A 6728-nucleotide genomic window follows, 5' to 3' on the forward strand; every position below is an offset into this window, starting at 1 on the left:
GAGACCCATGAAAACATGCTCAAAGTCACTAATTATCTGAGAGATGCAAATCAAAACGACAATGTGATACCATCTCACACCTGTCAGAATGGCTATCATCAACAAATCAACAAACGACAAGTGTTGGCGAGGATGCAGAGAAAAAGGAACCCTCGTGCACTGCTTGTGGGAATGCAGACTGGTGCAGCCACTGTGGAGAACAGTATGGAGTTTCCTCAAAAAACTGAAAATGGAACTCCCATTTGACCCAGTAATCCCACTCCTAGGAATATATCCTAAGAAACTAGAAACACCAATCAGAAAGGATATATGCACCCCTATGTTCATAGCAGCACAATTTACAATAGCTAAGATTTGGAAACAGCCTAGGTGCCCATCAGTAGATGACTGGATCAGAAAACTATGGTACATCTACACAATGGAATACTATGCTGCCATGAAAAAGAAGAGATTATTACCATTTGTAGGCACCTGGATGGAATTAGAGAACATTATGCTAAGTGAAGTAAGCCAGTCAATGAAAGAAAAATACCACATAATCTCACTCATTTTGGGATAATGAAAAACATTATAAACTGATGAACAAAAAGATAGATACAGAGGCAGTAAAGCATCAAACAGACTGTCAAATTATAGCGGGAAGGTTAGGGAAAATAAGAGATCAACTGAAGGACTTATATGCATGCACATAAGAGTAACCAACGGATGCAAAACATTGGGGGGTGAGGGCATGTATGGGAGTGGTGTGGGGGGGCAATGGTAAGATATGTACACATATAATACCTTAAAAAAAAGAAAATATGCTCAAAAATCACTAATTATCTGAGAGATGCAAATCAAAATGACAATGTGGTATCATCTCACACCTGTCAGAATGGCTATCATCAACAAATCAATAAACGACAAATGTTGGAGAGGATGCGGAGAAAAGGGAACTCTTTTGCACTGCTTGTGGGATTGCAGATTGGTGGAGCCACTGTGGAGAACAGTATGGAGTTTCCTGAAAAAACTAAAAATACATTTGACCCAGTAATACCACTTCTAGGAATATATCCCTGGAAGCTAGAAACATCAATCAGAAAGGATATATGCACCCCTATCTTCATAGCAGCACAATTTATCATAGCTAAGATTTGGAAACAGCCTAAGTGCCCATCAGCAGATGAGTGGATTTAAAAATTGTGGTACATCTACACATGGCATACTACGCTGTGCTAAAAAAGAAGGAATTTCTAACATTTCCAACAACATGGATGGAACTGGAGAGCATTATGCTAAGTGAACTAAGCCAGTTAGAGAAAGATAAATACCACATGATCTCACTCATCTTTGGGAAATAATGAACAACTGAAACTAATGATCAAAAACAGATCCAGAGACAGAGAAACATCGATCAGACTATCAAACCTAAGAGGGAAGGTATGGGAGGGTGAGGGTAAGGGGAAGAGATCAACCAAAGGACTTGTATGCATACATATAAGCCTAACCGGTGGACATAGACAACAGGGGGGTGGAGGCAGTAGTGAGGGGGTGGGAAGGTAATGGGAGGATGAGGACAAATATGTAATACCTTAACCAATAAAGAAATTTAAAAAAAATAGATCCAAACACATAGAAGTATCGAACAGACCAACAAAACACAGAGGGAAGGCAGGGAATGGTCAGGGGGTGGAGTAAGAGATCAACCAAAGGACTTGTATCCATGCATATGAGCATGACCAAAGGACACAAACAATAGGGAGTGAGGGCATGTGCTTGGGGGTGAGAAAAAGTGGGGAGAAGTCAATGGGGGGAAAAGAAGACATGTAAAAGTTTCAACAATAAAGAATTAATAGAAAAATTGTGGTTCTATGCTGCTGAAAAAGAAGGAAATTTTACCATTTGCAATAGCATGGATGGACCTGGAGATCATTACACTAAGCAAAATAAGCCAATCAGAGATAGCTAAGTATCACATGATCTCACTCATATGTGGAATCTAATGAACAACCTAAATTGTTGAACTAAAATAAACTTAGAGACATGGAAGCATCAAACAGACTGTCAAAACTCAGAGGATAGGCAGGGGAGGGTGGAGGGGAGATCAACCAATGAACTCATATTTGTATCTGCATGAGCCATGGACATAAACAACTAGAGGCCCAATGCACGAAAATTAGTGCAAGAGTAGGCCTTCATTCCTATGGCTGTTGGCACCAGCTTCCCTCTGGCACCCAGGACCCAGGATTCCCTCCCTCTGGCTGCTGGCAGACACCCGGGACCCAGGCCTGTTTCCCCTAGGCTCCCTGCAGGCACCTGGGACCCAGGCCTGCTTCCCCCAGGCCAGCCACAGGCACTGGGAACCCCTTCCATCTTCCCCCCAGCTCTGGCTTTGTCAGGAAGGACATTGGGAAGACATCTGGTCTAATCAGCATATTAGCCTTTTATTATTATAGATAGGGTGGTGAAGGCCTGGGCAGGGCAAGGAAGGAGAGGTCAATAGGAGAAAGAGGGATCATATGTAATACTTTGGACAATAAAGATTAAAAAATAGGTATTACATTGAATCTGTAGATTGCCTTGGGTAGTATGGACATTTTAATGATATTGATTCTACAAATCTATGAACATGGAATATTTTTCATCTTGTTTACATCTTCCTCTATTTCTTTTTTCAACAACCTGTAGTTTTCCAAGTACAAGTCATTTATCTCCTTGTTTAAGTTTATTCCAAAGTATCTCACTTTTTTGTTGCAATGGTAAATGAGATTGTTTAGTTTCTCTTTCTGAGAATTCATTATTAGTGTTTTCAAAAGCCATTGATTATTGGGCGTTGATTGCCTATCATGCTACATTGCCAAATTCATTTATTAAATCTAGTAGTTTTTTGATGGAATCTTTAGGGTTTTCTATGTACAATATCATGTCATCTGTGAATAATGAGAGTTTTATTTCCTTCTTTCTATTTGGATTCCTTTTATTATTTCTTGTCTGATTGCCATGGCTAGCACTTCCAGTACTATATTAAATAAGAAAGGTGAACATGGATATCCCTGTCTTGTTAGGAAAAATATTTTTAGTTTTTGCCCATTGAATATGATGGTGGCTGTAGGTTTGTCATATATGACCTTTATTATGTTGAGATATGCCCTCTCTATTCCCACTTTGCTGAGAATTTTTATCAAAAATGGGTGTTGGATTTTGTCAAATGCTTTTTCTGTCTCTATTGATATGATCATGTGATTTTGTCTTTCAATTTGGTTATATGATGTATCACATTTATTGATTTGTGAATATTTTACCAGCCTTGAATCTCTAGAATAAATTCCACTTGCTCATGGTGCATGATCTTTTAAATATATTGCTGGATTCGATTTGCTAATATTTTGTGGACGATTTTAGCATCTATAGTCATCAGGCACATTGGCCTATAATTTTTTCTTTGTAGTGTACTTATCTGCTTTTAGAGTTAGTATAATTCTGGCCTCATAGAAAGAGCTTGGAAGTGTTCCTTCCTCTTGGACTTTTTGGAATAGTTTGAGGAGGATAGATGTAAGTTCCTCTTTGAATGTTTGGTAAAACTTCACTGTAAAGCCATCTCAACCAGGGCTTTTGTTTGCTATAAGTTTTTTGATTACTGCTTCTATTTCATCAGTTTTTAGTTGCCTATTCAGGTTTTCTGATTCTTTCTGATTAAGATTTGGCTGAATATATTAATCTAGGAATTTGTCATTTTATCCATATTGTCCTGCCAGTTGGAATATAGTTGTTCTTGGTATTTTCTTACAATCTTTTGTATTTCTGTGGTGTCAGTTGTTACTTCTTTGCTTTTGTTTATGATTTTATTTATTTAGGTCCTCTTTCTTTGTTTCTTGATGAGTCTGGTTAATGGTTTAATAATCTTGTTTATCTTTTCTAAGAACCAGCTCTTGGTTTCATTGATCTTTTTTATCATATTTTTTTTTGTCTCTATGTCATTAATTTCAGCTCCAACTTTTATTATTTCCTTCCTTCTACTTACTCTGGACTTTTCTTGTTCTTTTTCTAATTCTTTAAATTGTAGGATTAGATAGTTTATTATTAGTTTTTTTTTGTTTTTTTTTTTTGTTTGTTTGTTTTGTTTTGTTTTTAGGTAAGTGCTATGAACTTCTCTCTCAGGACTGCTTTTACTGTGTCCCAGAGATTTTGGTTTATTGTGTGTTCATTTCAATTTGTTTCCAGGAAGTTTTTTTATTTCTTTCTTGATCTCATTGGTAAACCATTCATTGTTTAATAACATGCTATTTAGCCTCCATGTGTTTTTACATTTTGGGGTGTTTTTACTGTATTTGATGTCTAATTTCATTCCACTGTGATCTGAGAAGATGCTTGATATGATTTCAACCTTTTTGAACTTGTAGAGACTTGTTTTGTGTCCTCACATGTGGTCTATCTTTGTGAATGACTCATGTGCACTTGAGAATAATGTATATTCTGCATCTTCGGGGTGAAATGTTCTATAAAAGTCAATTAAATCCATCTGATCCAGTGTGTCCTTTAGAGTCACTGTTTCCTTGTTGTTGTTGTTGTTGTTGTTATTTTGTCTGGAAGAGCTATCTAGTGATGTCAGTGGTGTGTTAAAATCCCCTAGTATGACTTAATGTCCTCTAGAAGTTTATATATATGCAGGGGTGGGCAAACTTTTTGACTTGAGGGCCACAATGGGTTCTTAAACTGGACCAGAGGGCCGGAACAAAAGCATGGATGGAGTGTTTGTGTGAACTAATATAAATTCAAAGTAAAGGAGCGGAGGGGAGAGCAAGAGAACCAGATAGAACAGCCGGATCTCGCCCGCGGACCGTAGTTTGCCCAAGGCTATACTAGAGGCTCAGCAAGCATGAAATCGTGCTCAAGTAGCACGCTTCCTCTTGCCTCAGCTGGCTACCCCACCCATCACCACTCTTAGCTCACTGCCCTGCCCACCACCACCTGTAGTCCTCCACTGCTCATAGCTCTCCACAGCTAGTAGCTCACACCCCACCACTCCAACCACAAGAGCCGCTGCTCATTTGTTAGTGATGGCGTTATGACGTGACAGCCAGGAGCCTTTTATATAAGATACATATATATATATATACAGTAATATATATATATATATATATATATATATATGTATGTATTTAGGTGATCCTATATTGGTTGCTTATATGTTTACCAGGGTTATATTCTCTTGTTGGATTGATACCTTTAGTATTATGCACTGACCTTTGTTGTTTCTTGTGATGGCTTTTGTTTTTTCTTTTTTTTCTAACCCAGCTTTTTTTTTTCTTTTCCATCTGCATAATTTTTTTCCATCCCTTCACTCTCATCTTCTGTGAGTCTTTTGTTTTGAGTTTGGTCTCTTGTAGACAGCATATAGTTGGGTCATGTTTTTGTATCCATTCAGCTACCCTATGTCTTTTGATTGGACCATTTAATCAGTTTACATTTAAGGTTATTAAGTACTTATTTATTGCCATTTTAATTTGGTATGCCTAGGTAGCTCTATTTCTTCTTTTCTTTACAGCAGTCCCTTTAGCATTTTTTGCAATGCTGGCTTGGTGGTGATAAACTCCTTTAACCATTTTTTTTTTTTTGCTTTGTCTGGGAAGCTCTTTATTAAAATAAGGACGTCAGCTCAACTGTGTAAAGTTATGTTTCTACTGAGATAATAATAAATTTCAACTATTTATCACTTTGATAATTTATGATAGGAGTGTGGACTTAGGTGATATCCATTGCACACAGTGCCTACTCAAATTAAATGATCAATAACAGAGTATATATTTTTTTCATTATTTATTACTAGAGGCCCACTGCATAAAAATTCATGCACTGGAGGGGGGGCCCTCAGCCTGGCCTGCCCCCTCTCACAGTCCAGGAGCCCTCAGGGACATGAGGTGACCTCGCGATCAGGGGAAGGCAATGCCCCATCACACCTTTGATGCTGCCATTGCTGGCAGCACAAGCCTCAGTCGGCCCTGGTTACCTGAGCCTCAGGCAGCCCTAGGCAGCTGGACAGCTGCCATCTGAGGCTTTCTTGCACCTCAGGCTGGCCCTAGGTGGCTGGGCAGCCACCATCGGAAGCTTGCCTGTGCCTTAGGCTGGCCCTGGGTGGCTTGGGGCCTGAGGGGACTTGGGGACTCTGGAGGCAGGTGCGCCCACTCCTGCCGCCCCAGCGGAGCTGAGGGACTGGGCGCCGCCATCTTATGGCTGTGGGTGCTGCCATCTTTGAGGGCGTGACAGTCAATTAGCATATTCCTTCCTTATTGGCTGTGGGCTCTGCCATCTTTGCGATGGTGTGAGGGTCAATTAGCATATTCCCTTTTTATTAGATAGGATTAGGGTAATAATGCTAACAGAATAACATCTAGGTAATGTTTTATACTCACTCAAAGTATTCCAGAAATATTTAAATTTTGGTTTCAAGGGATATTTCATAGTTACATTTTCCTAAAGGTAGTAACATTATTAGTAATTTTAAAATTCTTAATATTTTGGGGGAAAATTTATTGTTGCATTTTATTTATCTTTAAGACACAATTCTAGTACTTAAGAGGAATTTGTGTGTCTATCTATGTAGGTGTATATGTATATGTGTGTGTATCTATATTAATAAAAGGGTAATATGCTAATTAGAGTGGACATCTTCCAGATGTCCTTCCGGACAAAGCTGCAGTGGCTACGAGGGCCAAGAGCAGGCAGCCATGGCAGCAGCTGTGAGGGTCAAG

The sequence above is a fragment of the Plecotus auritus genome (genome assembly GCF_963455305.1).
Source record: "Plecotus auritus genome assembly, chromosome: 5".
In the NCBI taxonomy this organism is placed as follows: Eukaryota; Metazoa; Chordata; class Mammalia; order Chiroptera; family Vespertilionidae; genus Plecotus; species Plecotus auritus.